The sequence below is a fragment of the Ailuropoda melanoleuca genome, chromosome 12 (assembly GCF_002007445.2).
Source record: "Ailuropoda melanoleuca isolate Jingjing chromosome 12, ASM200744v2, whole genome shotgun sequence".
NCBI lineage: Eukaryota > Metazoa > Chordata > Mammalia > Carnivora > Ursidae > Ailuropoda > Ailuropoda melanoleuca.
Window position 1 is genome coordinate 28010359 of NC_048229.1, and position 17928 is coordinate 28028286.

Sequence of the window (17928 nt, forward strand, 5' to 3'; positions counted from 1 at the left end):
TTTAGAGAGTCCAAGAATGTCTTACTTGGGTTCAATTAGTTTGCTGAGTGGCTTGCATACCTCAGGGAAACATGTTTACCAGCTTATTAAAGGCTATTATAGGGCCACCTGGGTGGCACAGTCCGTTAAGCCTCTTACTCTTGGTTTCAGCTCAGTTCATGATCTCAGGGTCCTGAGATTGATCCCTGTGTGGAGCTCTGCATTCAGCACAGAGTCGGCTTGAGTTTCTCCCTCCTCCCTCTGCCCCTCCCCACCATGCAATCTCTCTCTCTCTCAAATAAATAAATCTTAAAAAATAGAAAAAATGAAGGCCATGATAAAGGATAGAGATGAATAGCCAGATGAAGAGATGCATAGTGTGAGATTGGGAGGGTCCCATGATCAGGAGCTTTTGTCCCTGTGGAGTTAGGGTGTGTCACCTTCCCAGTGTGGATGTGTTCACTGGTCTGGAATCTCTCCCATCTCCATACTATTGGGATTTTATGGTGCCTTCTTCATGTACTCATGACCAGTCATAATTCCATTTGCAGCACTTCTCCCTTCTCTGGATTAAGGGGTGGGGGGAGAAAAGCTGAGTGTTCCAAGATTCTGATTATGGCTTGGTCTTTCTCATGGCCGTTGCCCAACCAGGAGCCCACCCAGAGTCCCTTCTGCAGAACAAAAAATGCTCCTACTGCTGTTATCACTTAGTAATTTACAAGAGTTTTCAGAGCGTTGTGCCAAATATATATGTATTCTGTTATGTAACATCAGTAAGAAAGGAATAATAAATTCCAAATTCATAAAATCATGAACATTAAAATCATGAGGATAAAGCATTAATAACTGGACCATATATTGTAAACACCATAGAATGACTTTAACTTCGGTGAATTTTGTGGATTTCATTTTTCTAGGAAAACATGGCCCACAATTCCTGTTTTCCATGCTGCTTTCTATGTTTTTGAATGTAAATATTTGAACCCTGAAAATGGCAGCTGAGAATGATCTTCCTGGTCCAGATTTTCCCTGGAAACCTGCAGGAGTTCTCCCTCTTAAGTCATCATTATTTCCCTTTATTGCAGGGGAACCAAGGCGAGTGTGAGAGGTTTTTCTCGGTCATGTGAATGTAGCCAGTTCCGTCCCTCTGGTGTTAATCACAGACGCCTTGGCAGCTTTTGGTTTTAACATTTTCTCCCTGATTTTGGATGCAGACGTATTTCTAGTTTCACACAGTGTCCAGAGGAGTGTCCATTGGCAGCTCTGGCCCCTTGTCTTCCAGCCCATCACCATCATTCCCAGGAACTCCAGATGGGCAAAGCGTTAAGGAACAAACAGTCTCACATTCCATTAGCCTTTCCAGTATCCTCTGCTGGAACCTACAGGAGCTTGGAAATACCATAGCTACTATGTGTGTGACAAGAGGATCAATAAATACATGGCAAACACTGTAAATATTGGCGCCTATTCTGCCATATTTTGTGATAAACACATAGACTAACCCTATGCAGCATTCAGATGTACCTCAGATGTTCCGTGTATAGGACTCATGGTTGTCATTCTGTGCAAGCACAAGCCTAGGGGCCAACACCTTCATGGGAACAATAGCACACCTAGATCCTCCCCTGAGATAACACCTATTACCCCAAGCACTTTTGTCCTGGAAGGCACCTTTGTAACTTTTTATGCCCTCTCTGCCATTACTGTAGTTTTTCTCTTTTTCATTAGACCACCTGGTAGCAAGTGAACAACTTGGCCTTGATGGATGTATGTTTCCCAACTGCCAGCCCTTTACTGTGTTGAGTGATGACCACTGTGTATCCAGGTCCTTCTCTGTATCCTGGAGGAATTCCAAAACTTCCTCATCTCATGAGAAAATGTAGTCTGGTTTTGTCTAGGTCAGTCATTTGTATATTCATGCCTCGCAGAGTGTTACATACAGTTACAAGCCAGTCACATTGCAGGCAAAATTGTGAATAATAGAATCTGTTTCAGTAATAATAAATTATAGCTGTACAATGAATCCTTTTGTAATTATACAATTATCCATAGAATTATATTGTACTAATGGTCCCAGTAGATAAGGTCAGAGTCCAATCAGTAACGAAATAGTTTCTCCGGAGGGGCGCCTGGGTGGCTCAGTCATTAAGCGTCTGCCTTTGGCTCAGGGTGTGATCCCGGTGTTATGGGATCGAGCCCCACATCGGGCTCCTCTGCTGGGAGCCTGCTTCTTCCTCTCCTACTCCCCCTGCCTGTGTTCCCTCTCTCGCTGGCTGTCTCTCTCTCTGTCAAATAAATAAATCTTAAAAAAAAGAAATAGTTTCTCCTGAAATAAAGCAGAGATACTCAAAATACCTTTGAATATGTATCTTTCAATATAAGATATATTTCCCAGGCCTCTGGGTGGCTCAGTTGGTTAAGCGTCTGCCTTCAGCTCGGGTCCTGATCCCAGAGTCCTGGGATCAAGCCCTGCGTCAGGCTCCCTGCTCGGCGGGGAGCCTGCTTCTCCCTCTCCCTCTCCTGTTCCCCCTGCTTGTGTTCTCTCTCTCTCTCTCTGTCAAATAAATGAATAAAATATTTAAGAAAAAAAGATATTATACATTCCTAACATATACCTGGGTGCGGGGTTTTGAAGACAGCTCCACAAAGATGGTTAACATGTTCGATGGTCCTTCAACAAACTGGCGCTCCTGACGATCAATGCCAAATCTCTTAAGTCGGAGGAAGCATAGGCTTAAAACCTGCCACACTAGGTCCTGTCCTAGCGCAACCTCAGGAGGAGAGAAGGTCCTTTAACAGCACAAGGTTAAGACCCACAACAAATCTAGAATCATGACACAACTACAGCTACCTGTAACTTATGTTGACAGAAGTAGAGGCACCTTACTCCAGAGAGCTCTGCTCAGGGACTGGATACATGGCACCTGCATCAGAGGATACTGCTCCACCAGGACAGGTCTGTGCTCTGCCTGATGGCCCAGACTAAGCCTAAGGTGTCCACTACCCGGATCCCTATGGGGGCGTCAGTTCAGGCTTACTGGGGACACACTCTCCAGTATCAGGAGCTCTCGAATATATAGGGAAGTCCTGTATAGACTGTGTAGGATTTGAATATGTTTCCGTCTCAGAGAGAGAGAGGAGCGAGTCATCCAGGGTCCTGTTCTCCCTCTGTAGAAGAAATCATCTTGGTACCCAGGTGGCAGTCCCTCCTATGGTTAAAGAACACTGAGCAGGTGTAGAGATGCCAACAGATAAACGGATTGTTTCCGTGGCATCTGGTCATTAAAGAAACAGATGAAGAGTCATGATGCCTACCATCCAGGAACTTTTAGGTGAGAGCAAATGGGTTCATTGTTGAATTCAGGATTGTGGAGTCAATGTGAGGAGGAGGTGGTTTACAGGGGATTTTGCTTCAGTTGGGCCAGTTCCCCCTCTCTGTTGTGGTGTGAGTTCTGGTGTCACCCCGATGGGTCATCCATGGACCAAAGCGTTTTTAGTAGTAGTAGCACCTATTTTGCATTCTTGTTAAGAAAGTTTTCTAATGTAATTGCCCCTGAAAATGCTAAGTGTTAATGTTAAATTTCATTTTTAAATTTCATTTTCTGAAATAGGAAAGAGACTAAATAGATTAAAACAATATGAATTCTGGGTGTTGATTTCTTTAGGAAGGCTTAAGAATGACAAGCCTAGAAGTACCCCAGAAGCAGGGAGATCAGAGCCCACAGCCAGCTCCCCCCCTTGCCCAAACCAGATCCACCCCCTTCTGAGGCTGTGTGCCGGTCTGGCCTGGCTCTGGATCTCCTCCCTTCCCAGGACAGATTAGAGGGATCAGACTCTGACGGGGTGTTCCTTTCATCTCTCCAGGGCTGGTGCTCACAATTCCCAAAACCCAGAAGCCGATAAATGGAGCCGAAGGACTGTGTTTTAGTGCCCTCATTTCTGTTTATCATTAAATCATGTGCTTTACCATCCTTTCACCCAGAATCCTATTTTCCATTCCTGCAGATTCAGTAGTTGCTCAAGTCACAAAACCTAAGTATGCATTATGACGTGATTAAAATGTGTAGGTTATGACACGATTAAAGCAATCTAGCTAATTTAACATGCCCTTCACCTCATACTGCTGGGATTTTTTATTTCTGATTTTTAAATTAATTTTTGTTGGGAACATTGAAGATACATTCTCTTAGGAACTATCAAGTATAATAATAGACATGGAATTACCTGTAGTCACCATGCTGTACTTTACATCTCCAGAATTTATTCATCTTGCATAACTAAAATTTTGAGCCATTTGACCAACATCTCCCACTTCGCCCTCAGCCATGTCCTGCAGTCGTGGTTTTACTCTGCTTTTAGGAGTTCAACTTTATTAGATTCCAGATATAATTGAGATAAGGCAGTGTTTGCCATTTTGTGTGGCTTATTCCACTTGCAGTAAGATCCTCCAGGCTCACCTACTTTGTCTGAAATGGAAGGACATCTTTCTTCTTTTTTTAAGACTGAATGTTGCATATATATATCATGTATTATTTATGACACATAGTACATTCTATGATATATGTAGTTTATATCTTAATACTATATAATGCATATATGTCATATTTTCTTTATTCCTCCTAGAAAGCAGTAAAACTACAGGGAGATGGTACTTCCTATTTGCTAGAATGACAAAATTTGAGGAAAAAACTAAAACTGTTAACACCAATGTGGAGGAATTTAAATGATCATACATTGCTGATGAGTATGGATAAAGTACAGGAAAACTGGCATTTATGTATAAAGTCAAACATTTTCTATCCTGTTAAAAAAATTGTAAACACAAGAGTGAAAACTCTCTGAATTACTAATCTACCTTTCCCTTCTGTATTTTTCCATTCATCCATATTTTGCTCCTACCATATACAAACTTTATTTCCCCCCCAGGTACAGTATACTTAATTCTGGTATATGATAAGATAGGGCTCTCCCAGTCCCTCCCCTTCTTCAGGGAGTCTGGGATGGTAACTGGAGGTAGGAGATTCTCAGTGTCTTGGGGGATGACTTGGGGCAAGGACTCCCCAGAAGCTGAGGGCCTCTCTCTTCCTCTTGCTTGTGCCCAGGCTGGTAGTCCAGGAGGCTCTTAGTCCTTGGAGGCCATATGGACCATAAGATTTGGCTACATTCATTGTCATACCAGGAAGTGAGCTTCACAAACTGGTCATTGAGAGCAATGCCAGCCCCAGAATCGAAGGTAGAAGAGTGGGTGCCCCTCTGAAAGTTGCAGGAGACAACCTGGCCCTCAGTGTGGCTGAGGATGCCTTTGAGAGGCCCATCCAATGCCTGCTTCACCACCTTCTTGATGTCATCATATTTGGCAGCTTTCTCCTGGTGGCAGGTCAGAAACACGACTGACACACTGGGGGCGGGGGACACAGAAGGCCATGCCAGTGAGTTTCCCATTCATCTCAGGGATGTCCTTGCAGTGCTGCTAGAACCAGGGATAATGTACTGGGCAACCCATCAGCCATCATGTCACAGTTTCCCAGAGAGGCTGTCCATGGTCATCTGGGTGGCAGTGATAGCCTAACCTGTGGTCATGAGTCCCTTCATGATGCCAGAGTTGTCACGGATGACGTTTGCCGGAAGGGCCAGACAGTTGGTGGTGCAGGAGGCATTGCTGACAATCTTGAGGGAGTTGTCATATTTCTCATGTTTCATGCCTATAACAAACATGGGGGCATCACCAGAAGGGGCAGAGATGATGACCCACCTAGGCCCACCATTCAAGTAAACCCCAGCCATCTCCATGGTGGTGAAGACGCCAGTGAACTCAACAACATATTCAGCACCAGCATCACCCCATTTGATGGTGGGACCTTACTCCTGGAAGATGGAAATGGGGTTTCCATTGATGACATGTTTCCCATTCTCAGCCTTGACTATGCTGTGAAATTTGCCACGGAGGGAATCATACTGGAAAATGTAGCCCATGTACTTGAGCTCAATAAATGAGTTATTGATGGCAACAATATCCACGTTGCTAGAGTTAAGTAACAGTCCTGGTGACCAGGTGCTCAATTGGTCACATCTGTTTACTCTGACCTTCAACATTGTGTCTTGGGGATGCGGCTGGCACTACCAGAAAACATGGCTGTCTGTTGATTGAGGAGGAGCAGAGAGCCACAACTTTTTTTTTTTTTTTTTTTTTTTAAATCCATAGGCAGACATCAGGGCTCAGTTGTTAATTGTCTGCCTTCGGCTCAGGGCATGATCCCAGGGTCCTGGGATCCAGCCCTGCATTGGGCTCCCTGCTCTGCTGGGGCCTGCTTCTTCCTCTCCCACTCCCCCTACTTGTGTTCCCTCTCTCACTGGCTGTCTGTCTCTCTGTCAAATGAATAAATAAAATCTTTTAAAAAAAAAAAAACTATAGGGAGACGATTGGTGAGGCAGATAGGTGGGGCCCAGTATGTACATCTTCATGGTTATTATAGGACACCTAGTGCCCAGCTCGCAGGGTATTATGGGGGTGAAATCGCATCATATTTGCGACACGGTGCACCATAACTTCCTTGTGAACAGAAAATTAGTGCTCAGGGGCACCTGGGTAGCTCAGTCGTTAAGCGTCTGCCTTCGGCTCAGGGAGTGATCCCAGGGTCCTGGGATTGAGCCCCGTATCGGGCTCCCTGCTCTGCTGGGAGCCTGCTTCTTCCTCTCCCACTCCCCTTGTGTTCCCTCTCTTGCTGGCTGTCTCTCTCTCTGTCAAATAAATAAAATCTTGAAAAAGAAAATTAGTGCTCAATCAACATTGCAGTAATCAACGTACACACATTGTCTTCTGAATAGAGACTTACTTTGACATTAGTGCATTCAGTAGCCTTCTCTCTGTAGACTTTTATTTTCTTTCTGTATAAGTGCTATGAAAGCATGTGGTCCTTCAGGGTGCTGATGGTGGTCTTTGCTGGGACCAACAATAAACTCACAACAGCGAAAAGTAAATAGTAAACTCTTCCCTGGGAACTCACCGGGAGTTGTTTGTGTTGACATAAGACGGCGGGTGTGGGGGGCTCAGGTGCCTGTGCCTGCATTCTCTAGTGTGGACACTAACCGTGGGTCTCCTGGAGCAGCGTCCCCACTAAGAAGGAACTCGTGACAGATGCCAATTCTCAGACCCCGTTACAAACCTGCAGAATCACCATTTCTTCTATGGGACCTGGACACCAAATGATTTCTATGCACATTCAAACTTGAAAGCACATCATTGCTTATCAACCTAGGTTTACAGTAAAGAGCCCAGGGTGAGTTTTCAGAACCACCATCACCTGCGTCCTCTGCCAGAGTCTGTCTATTGGTCAGGGCGAGAGCATCAGTGCTGCTTTAACTCTGTGCTCCAGGTGCTTCTCAGGGAGACCAGGGTGAAGCACAAGGATTCGAAGGTATATTTGTGAGAACTGATTCCGGCTTTCATTTGAAGAGAAGATAACAGACTGGTCTGGAATTGGATGGAGCGGGTAGTGCAGCCCACGTTACCTGTGGCAGGATTTGTGGCTGTCCGGGAGGGGAGGACATCTGAAACCAGGAAGGAGAAACTAACACGCAAATGTCCATGTAGGAACTCCTTTTTTCTGAATCTTTCCTGTGACAAAGGAGAGGGTGGCCTTTTGTGCATTTCGAGATCCTTCTGCCTCTGAGCTGATGATAGCAGGTGATGAGGCAGTGTTGAGGTCTTCAAAGGCTTACATAGTGTGATTTCTTTACATAATCTCACCCGAGAAAGATTATGAACAGAACGGAGAGGAAGAAATGGCTGCTTCTCACGTAAATCTTGTCTTGATTAGCTCAGGGGCAATGTCCTCATTTCTTACGGAAAGCCCATCTATTTAGAACTTGCAAACATTCACTTCTCTACTTCTGGTGGTCCTGCCTAGCAAATATGTTTTGGACTACTATTTATCCTTTTAATGAGAGTCCAAGTCAGCCCTTTAGGGTATTCCCCTCTTACATCCCTGGGGCCATCTCCATTCTCTCCAACTGGGCTTTCTATGCAGCATGAAGAATTCCTACCATGAACTCATGACATGCAACTATGGAAAATGTTCCCCCTGTGACAGATCAACATGGGGATGTGTTGATACCCATGATCCTCACTGGGGATTTGTCGGATTTTGGAATCCCAAAGGAGGAGGAAATATGTAATATTTAGATTCTGTCTGGGTGTGGCCTGAGTCTATATAAACTGAACGAAAATGAACAGACAATCCAGATGGCTATCAGGCCCAGAATAAGTCAATGTTCTGAAAAAGCCTTGCTGTCTAGATTGCTTCAACGAAAGACTTACTATTTGAAATACATTAAAGATTGCAGGATATGGGAGCTATCTCTGGCTTGAAATTTCATAAAACTGCTATATTTTCCTGATTGGAGTCATAATATGATTTGCTTGTTTGTTTTGTAAACTTTATCACAACAGTGAGGAGTCCTATGTGCATCAGGCCACTGATACCAATTTGTCTTTGTTACATTTAATGTTAACTTTGCTCACTTGATTCAGGGTCTCTGTGCTAGATTCCCTCAGAAAATGTGGGTTCTCACCTTTCTTTACAGGAGATCTTGGCCTTTGCAAATAAAGGTACTAAATGGCCTTTGGTTTCATGAGTTTCCATTTAATTCTGCATAGTGTCACAGATATGCTCTCCTTTTTACTTTTTTATTTTCAGCAGAATGAAACAAGTACTGTGTAATTACTGTATATTCAAGTGTCTTAAAATTCTATAGTGTAATTCAGCACAAATGCCTAGTTATTTCCTTGAAATGATAACATTTGTTGGTGTAAGGAAGAAAATATTCATGATGTTTTGTCTTGATTTCAGCATTACCATTCCCTGAGGTTATCTGTAAACTTCACTCTAGATTAGTGATATTTCTAGAAACTAACTGGCATAAAATATTGTTGCCCACATCTTAAAATCAAATATCTATTCCTTATTTCTGATTTCTGATTCAGCAGTAGTTGGAAGTGGAGTTAAGGAGCTGAACATTGAAAATGCTTCCTAAATACAATAAAGAGGCCATCAGGAAACAGTGTTTGGAGAAGTAATTTTCTATATGCTTCTGTAATGTGTTCTCTTCTCTACCGAGCGTTGTGCTGGATTTGAAATTGTAGATTCTCCAGCAGGAGTCATGCTTCTCTTTCTTGTCAATAGGTCTTGCTGTCTGTAGTCTGGATCTGGTCAACTTCTGTGGAAAAGTAAAGAGCCCCAGCACAGGAAGAGAAAGGAGACGGTAGCCACATGCCCAGGTAGGTGGGAATGAATGAAGCAGATGACAGAGGTGAGGACCAAAGGTCAAGGAGAAAACTTGACCTTAAAATATGATTTGGGATGCTCTGCTTGAACGGAATGATTCTGGAAGCCTAGGTTTAATTCTGTGGTGGTCACAGAGGGACATCTCCTGTCTCACTCTTCACATGGCCCTACATCCTCTAAGGACTTACCTTCTGTTCTAGTGTCTTCCATGGCATTCACGGTGAATTCCAAAAGCCTCCCCAGGGCTACTGTGGGTCTATGTGATCCGATTACCATTCCATTGCTTTTGGGGGCATGGGAAAATCTGCACACACAGGGAGCTTCTAAGTGGAGGCCCCAGTGTGATTTACTTCTTTCCCATTATTGGGTGCATTTGTCTCCTGGAGACACGCAGAAATTCTCTTACAACATCAGGAATGTGGGGTAGACTGACCCTCCCCTCTCAAATCTTATCCAGAGTAGCCTTCCCCATGGAGATTTCCCCATTGATCAGACTCTGTGCTCTGTCCTCAGAAATGTACCTGGGAGCTTCAGTGTTTACAGTGGCCTCACAGTGGAATATGTTGGGCCCGTTTTATTAAGACCTAATTGATGCTACGCCCTATCAAGGACTAAGTGACAGAATCTTTGTGGTTGCGACACTGGACATGGTAGTTCTCAAACCTACATAGGAGATCCCAATGTGAACTCATGGCTGAGAACTACTTTTCAAACGTTGTCAAAATTTCATGTATATACAAACCATTTGAGGTTCCCATTAAAAACAGTTTCTGGGGTCCCATGCTGTGGTATCATGACTCCCTAGGTGTGGATGAAGTCCATTAATGTGTATTTTTAATAATCATTGAGATTGTTGCTCTCCCTAGACTTCATTACCAGTAATATTAATGTTAAAGAAAGCAGAAGAGCGCATCTGAGTCCCTTATACCAAACTGTCTTTTCTCCACACAAATACTGCCTTTCCCAGTGATGACTACTAACAGCTTCTGCAATGATGACATTCTCTGCTCATCCCATACAAGTTAGGGAGGGACTCGATAAGGTTGTGTTGTCTGAGCAAGGCTGTTTTGGATAAATGGCATGTGCTCATTCACGAAAGGAATGTTCATGAGTATAAAGGATGCCGTGTGTCCAGGACACTGCTGGGAATCTTGCATACATTCTGCATGTTAATCGTGCTGAACTGGCAATTGGGTACTGTAGGATCATTTTTTCCAGGAGGATTTGGATGCTGGGTGTGCCTTCTTGTGAGTAGAGATTTCTTTCTCTTCTTTTTCAATATCATTAATCTTAAAAATAATGTTGGATGTGATTGCACAAATATAGAGAGCAGACTGGGAGATAGGAAAGGTACTAGAGGCTCTGAGAGACATGTGATGGGTCCATCATTTGGATGTATGTATTTGGTTAACTTTAATGTGTGGACTATCAGCGGACATTCCAGGAATGGAAGGTTGGATGCTATGTGTTATCTTGGAAGCAGTGTTTTAACCAGAAAGGTGAAACTGCCTCCCCAAATTTTAAATCTTTCGCTCTGCTTTATCCGAGTCTGAGCCTCAAGGAAAGCGTGAATGCCAGGTTGGGCCACCCAGCTGGAGCTGCCAGGAACTCTGTTCTCTGAGCTCTTCTGAGAAGGGAGGCACAGACACTGGCGGTGGAGCCGTGGAGGGCAGTTTCGTGGTCTGAGGTTATTTTCCACAGAATCTGGACAGTTCTCTGTTAGCCCCTCTGTAATACCCATTTAGGCAGAGGGACTGTTATCGATGTAATTTCTGGGCACCTGAGCTCTGTGCCCACAATGTTAGGTCCGAAATACGAAACAGGAATCCGGGGGCTTCAGAAGGTCCGCTGGAGAGGTGGGATTGACAGGGGCCATAAGCGTGCATATTTGCACAGCGTGATCCTGGATGTCCAGTCCCTGATCCCTATATATTCTGGGATCCTCTGCACTGTGGCAGATGACATACTCAGGGCCTTGAGCGGTTCACCTCTGTTTTCCGTGTGCACATGTGTGACGTTTTGGCAATAGGAAAGGCAGAAACGGGAAAGGACAGCAAAAACTCTGCTTGCAATAACAACGTTGGTCAGAGTGAGGACTGTCTGAACATAGACTCTGGTCCTAGCTTGCCTGAACCGCAAAGTCAGACGTGTGAGCTTGGTTGAGATGATATTCAGATGTGGTGCTCTGGAGACCCCGGCTGGTGAAGGGAGGAACACATGACTGCGGGTTTGGGCTCCGCTGTGTGTGCCCCAAGTTCTCTGTGTGCATGTGCAGTACTTGTTGGGCATCTCTATCTGCGCAGGGGCTGTGGGAAGCCATTACCAAGGGCGAAGTCTGGGGAAGTGAGGGCAGAATCGCATTGGTGTTTTGTGTGCATGTGCAAAAGTGAGGGCTGGGGTGGGGGAGAACCTGTCGCACTGCCCACTTGCAGCATGGGTAAGGAGTTTAGGCCACTTGAGAAACTGGTCAAAATGAAAGTGGTACTGTGTGATCTTTAGAGATGAAGTGATGTACATTCAAATTTTCCAGAGTAAATTTGACCGGTAGGCTTGTCTTTTCAAATGGTTAGCCTTGCTCCACCTGTAGGAGGTAGCAATGAGTTTTTTATAGAGAGGTTGTGGAAGGGCAGTATTTGATTGGATATACCCTAAGCAGTTGCCTTCTTTTTGGAAGGCCTAGTTGATTGTAACAGTTTGTTCTTAAGTTCATTTTCTTCCTTTCCGGTGCATTGACTGTGAATTAAGTTGTGGTTTGCTTACAGAGGTTATCGAGACATTAAAGCCACCTGAGTCTATGGCTTCCCTGTTTGATTTTTAACAGTGGAAACACAGTTGGTAGGATAAGTGTTTTTATGTGTTTGTGTGTGTGTGTTTTAATCGATTTGCAAGGGTAGTTCAGTAGTTGTCCACTCATTGTAAGAACACACAGTCATGATGGTGCAGCAGTCTCATGTCCCAGACCCACCCAGTAAGTTACATGTGTGCAAATCAAAGATCCACATTTCATGATGTGTGTGATAACAGGAGACAGATACAATTGTGTGTAAACAAGTAGGTGTTTCAACAAGCATGTTACAATTACAGCGGGATATGTTTTAGAAATGCAATAAATCCATTTCTACTGCTGTGAAGACACCACCTCCATATAGCATTGGTTAAGGAAAGCAGTTTTATTGAGAGTGATTTTGATATGACAATGTTTATGCAAACATTAAAGCAAGTGCAAAATATTTTAGTTTGTATGTTATGCAATTTCAAATGGAACTTCCCGTACACTGTGTAATTGCACAAGAATGAGGATACACCTCAAACTGATGAGTTGTTACGACTGAAGATCATACTGTTACTGGGGGCAATAAATGTGGATTTTTACTTTAATTGTAAAATAAAAATTATACAACATAAACATACAAAATACTTAATGTTATATCTATGTGTAGATGTTTTCTCTCTCTGCTATAACAAATTTCCACACATTTAGGAGCCAAAAAAGAACACTCTGCTGATTATATATTTGAATTTCAGTGGGCTTTCCAGGTTTTCTGTTCAGGGTCCTATAATGTCAAAATCAAGGTTTCATGAGGCATGGGATTTTCTCTGCAGTCTCTAGGGGAGAATCTACTTCCAGGACCATTCAGGTTGTTGACAGAATCCATCTTTAAAGATATTTATTTATGTATTTATTTATTTAGAGTGGGAGCAGGGGTATGGGCAGAGGGAGGAGAGAGAGAATCTCAAGCAGACTCTGTGCTGAGCCTGGAGCCTGAAGTGTAGGGCTCAGTCTCACAACCCTGAGATTATGACCTGAGCAAAATCAAGAATTGGACGCTCAATCACCTGAGCCACCCAGGTACCCTGACAGAATCCATCTGTAAAGACAAATTGGAGTTGATTCTAATCCTTATGAAGGGATTCATCCGCCTCTTATGCACAAATCTGAATTTTGTACTGATCCACTGGATTCAGATAAGCCAATATAATTGACTGTTGGTGTCTTCTATCAAGTTTTCTAGCATCTTGCCCAGAGTTAGGGGTGTGTTTCTTTAGATCCTGTTCACAGTGTTTCCATTGGGCTAGTTTCATCTAATGTTTGGCCTGGCCCTCACCACAACAAGCATGTTGACCAATTGATATAAATCTGAAAAACCAGCTTGGGAACTTTGAGTCAGTATGTTAAATTCTTCAGCAAACCTGTGGAGATCCTCAGTCAATTTAGGGAACTTTTTATTGCTCAAAGTTTACCCTTATTCCAGGGAACATAAACCTTGTTAACACTTAGATCTTCAGAAAACTTAACTTTAAGGGGGCAGATTTTAATAGGTTCAGGAGAGGAGGTAGCAGAGGGAACTTCAGAGGAAAAGGAAGGTGCAACAAAAGGATAGAATGAGAGTGAAGATGAAGAAGGGAGAGAACAGAGGAAGATGGTTTTGGAAGTGGGGCCTGAGCGCAGCGCGGCTTCCTAGCGACTGTTGACAAAGAATGTCGGGGGGTGGAAGAATAGTCCTCAGAAGCCCTTTTCTGTGCATGAAATTGTTTGCTAACCTTATTCAGTTGAAAAACTATAGGTTCGTATGAGGCAAACCATTCAAATACCAATTAAAATAGGAATCCCATTCAGTTTTGTCAATTTTAGAACTATGTTTGTCCACCTCATCTTTGATAAAAGTAACTTTGGAAGGATCAAAGAATCCAGTTATGGATTCTAAATTACTTCTATTTAAGTCAGTCCATTTATATATAAATGCCCTTGTGGAGGGAAAGCATTTTTTTATACCTACAGAAGGTGTCTCTTCCTTCGGCTGGAGTAGAATAGTATCCTGCAGCAAGATCAAGTCCATGTAAGACCAAGTGCCTCTCTTTCTGTTGGGTCTGCAACTGACTTCCAGTGGTAGGTCAAGAGAGCTCTTCCTGCCAAAAACCTCTGACTCCATTTTAGTGAGATATCCCATTACTAATTTTCACAGTTGGAGAGGAAAATTTGCTTTGTTCAGGAGGTTGGCAGATGGGGAACGTGGTGGATTCATGTCCAAAGACAATCTACAAAGTCACAGCAGGAAGTGTTTAAGGGGGAGGCACACAGGAACAGTGAGCATTGACATGCAGGGGGAACAGTGCTTCATTATTCTTGTTATGATCTCAAGGAGACTTGCTGGCATCAGGGGAGGTCACTTTCTACCATGGTCAATCTTGATCTAGAAACATCAGGTTCCTTGTTTCCCTCACCTCAGAGATCTGTTGATCTCAAGAACCTACAATTAGTCAAGCCTTAAGTTACAGAGCATAGGTGAGTGAGTTAGACTTATATAGCTAACAGAGCTTGGAGTAGTTCTAGCCTGGAAAGTCTATATTTATGAAATAACAGATACATTATTAATGCAGTGTGTACTGAGCTTTTATTCTGTGCACACACATAGGATCCATGATGCTGTGCTGGGACCTCAGGAATATGTAGGTGAGTTAATCCTCATAATACTTGAGGGGTTGGTACTAGATGTCCCCTATTTTCCCTGAGAATGTAGGTGCTGGGCCCAGCCTTTCTGTTTCTTTTTCTTCCTTAACATTAAGTGTATAAAACAGGAGCTAAGTATAGATTGGAGGAATATACAAAAATGAACATAAGAGGAAGTTCTCATTGTTGACTAAGAATCAAATTGTCATGAGATAAAGAGGAGAAAATCAAATTTAAACAATATGTATGAAGACTCCACACAGATGTGGAAGTTTCAAAGACTGACAAAGTAAGGTATATATGTCTTTGAGGAGAAAAGCAGAATAAGAAAAGGAAGAACAAGGTAGAAGTCTGGGAATGCCAAGGGAAGAGGTGTAATTCACACGAAGAAGAAAAAGAGGAAATATTTGGTAAACAAATATTCTCTGGGCCACTCAAAAAAAAGAAAAAGGACATAGAGAATTTGGCTCAAACAGGTCTTATTAGGTTCCTTCCTGTTTCTCTTACCTAGTATATATCGTAATGTACTTATGTGTGTTGATAGCTCTCATCCTGGGGCAGCTTCTCTATCTAAATTCTTTTTAGTCAGTGAGGGGGGTAGAAAAAATTCTCCTGAATCTGTTGGATTTTTTTTAAAATTTTATTTTATTATATTATGTTAATCACCATACAGTACATCCCCAGATTCCGATGTAAAGTTTTGCTTCATTAGTTGCGTATAACACCCAGTGCACCATGCAATACGTGCCCTCCTTACTACCCATCACCAGTCTATCCCATTCCCCCACCCCCTCCCCTCTGAAGTCTTCAGTTTGTTTCTCATAGTCCATAGTCTCTCATGTTTCATTCCCCCTTCTGATTACCCCCCTTTTCTTTATCCCTTTCTTCCCCTACCGATCATCCTAGTTCTTATGTTCCATAGATGAGAGAAATCATATGATAATTGTCTTTCTCTGCTTGACTTATTTCACTTAGCATTATCTCCTCCAGTGCCGTCCATGTTGCAGCAAATGTTGAGAATTCGTTCTTTCTGATAGCTGAGTAATATTCCATTGTATATATGGACCACAGCTTCTTAATCCAGTCATCTGTTGAAGGGCATCTCGGCTCCTTCCATGATTTGGCTATTGTGGACAATGCAGCTATGAACATTGGGGTGCATATGGCCCTTCTCTTTACTACGTCTGTATCTTTGGGGTAAACACCCAGTAGTGCAATGGCTGGGTCATAGGGTAGTTCAATTTTTAACTTTTTAAGGGACCTCCACACTGTTTTCCAGAGTGGCTGTACCAACTTGCATTCCCACCAACAATGTAGGAGGGATCCCCTTTCTCCACATCCTCTCCAACAATTGTTGTTTCTTGCCTTGTCTATCTTTGCCATTCTAACTGGCGTAAGGTGGTATCTCAGTGTGGTTTTGATTTGAATTTCCCTGATGGCTAATGATTTTGAACATTTTTTCATGTGTCTGTTAGCCATTTGTATGTCTTCATTGGAAAAGTGTCTGTTCATATCTTCTGCCCATTTTATGATTTGTTTATTTGTTTCTCGTGTATTGAGTTTGAGAAGTTCTTTGTAGATCTTGGATACCAGTCCTTTATCTGTGGTGTCCTTTGCAAATATATTCTCCCATTCCGTGGGCTGTCTCTTAGTTTTTTTGACTGTTTCCTTGGCTGTGCAGAAGCTCTTTATCCTGATAAAGTCCCATAAGTTCATTTTATCTTTTATTTCTCTTGCCTTTGGAGATGTGTCGTGAAAAAGGTTGCTCTGGCCGATGTCATAGAAGTTGTTGCCTATGTTCTCCTCTAGAATTTTGATGGATTCCTGTCTCACATTGAGGTCTTTCATCCATTTGGAGTTTATTTTTGTGTATGGTGTGAGAGAGTGGTCAAGTTTCATTCTTTTGCATGTAGCTGTCCAATTTTCCCAGCACCATTTATTGAAGAGACTGTCTTTTTTCCACCGGATGTTTTTTCCTGCTTTATCAAAGATTAGTTGCCCAAAGAGCCGAGGGTCCATTTCTGGGTTCTCTATTCTGTTCCATTGGTCGATGTGTCTGTTTTTGTGCCAGTACCATGCTGTCTTTGTGATCACAGCTTTGTAGTACAGCTCGAAATCCGGCATTGTGATGCCCCCAGCTTTGTTTTTCCTTTTCAACAGTTCCTTGGAGATTCGGGGCCTTTTCTGGTTCCATACAAATTTAAGGACTATTTGTTCCAGTTCTTTGAAAAATGTCCTCGGTATTTTGATCGGGATAGCATTGAAAGTGTAGATTGCTCTGGGTAGTATGGACATTTTAACTATGTTAATTCTTCCAATCCATGAGCATGGAATATTTTTCCATCTTTTTATGTCTTCCTCAATATCTTTCAAAAGTGATCTATAGTTTCTAGCATATAGGTCCTTTACGTCTCTGGTTAAGTTAATTCCAAGGTAACGCATGGTTTTTGGTGTTATTGTAAATGGGATGGATTCCCTAATTTCTCTTTCTTCAGTCTCGTTATTCGTGTATAGAAATGCAACTGATTTCTGGGCATTGATTTTGTATCCTGCCACCTTACTGAATTGTTCTATAACTTCTAATAGTTTGGGAGTGGATTCCTTTGGGTTTTCCATATAGAGTATCATGTCATCTGCAAAGAGAGACAGTTTGACTTCTTCTTTGCCGATTTGGATACCTTTGATCCCTTTTTGTCTTCTGATTGCTGTTGCAAGGACTTCTAGTACTATGTTGAATAATAGTGGCGAGAGTGGGCATCCTTGTCGTGTTCCTGATCTTAAGGGAAAGGCTTCCAGCTTTTCCCCATTGAGAATAATGCTTGCAGTAGGCTTTTCATAGATGGCTTTTATGAGATTGAGAAATGTACCCTCTATTCCTACACTCTGAAGGGTTTTAATCAGGAAAGGATGCTGTATTTTGTCAAATGCTTTTTCTGCATCAATTGAGAGGATCATATGGTTCTTGAGTCTTTTCTTGTTGATATGATGTATCACATTGATTGATTTGCGAGTGTTGAACCATGCTTGCATCCCAGGTATGAATCCCACTTGGTCATGATGGATAATCCTTTTAATGTACTGTTGGATTCTATTAGCAAGGATCTTGTTGAGGATTTTGGCATCCATATTCATTAGAGAAATCGGTCTGTAATTCTCCTTTTTGAGGGGGTCTTTGCCTGGTTTGGGGATCAAGGTAATATTAGCCTCATAGAATGA

The 17928-nt window shown here is 42.7% G+C and overlaps 1 protein-coding gene and 1 pseudogene across 4 annotated transcripts in view; one reads left to right on the forward strand and one right to left on the reverse strand.

The window, feature by feature from the left end:
* The window catches only part of LOC100482033 (putative protein ZNF720), a 181386-nt gene that overhangs the window by 66559 nt on the left and 96899 nt on the right, over window positions 1-17928 (forward strand). For all 4 annotated transcript variants that reach the window (XR_004619164.1, XM_034639104.1, XM_034639105.1 and 1 more), the window contains exon 3: window positions 9162-9256. The gene's annotated coding sequence lies outside the window, so the exon portion shown is untranslated. The remainder of the gene's footprint in view (window positions 1-9161; window positions 9257-17928) is intronic.
* On the reverse strand, window positions 4966-6072 carry LOC105241502 (annotated as a pseudogene).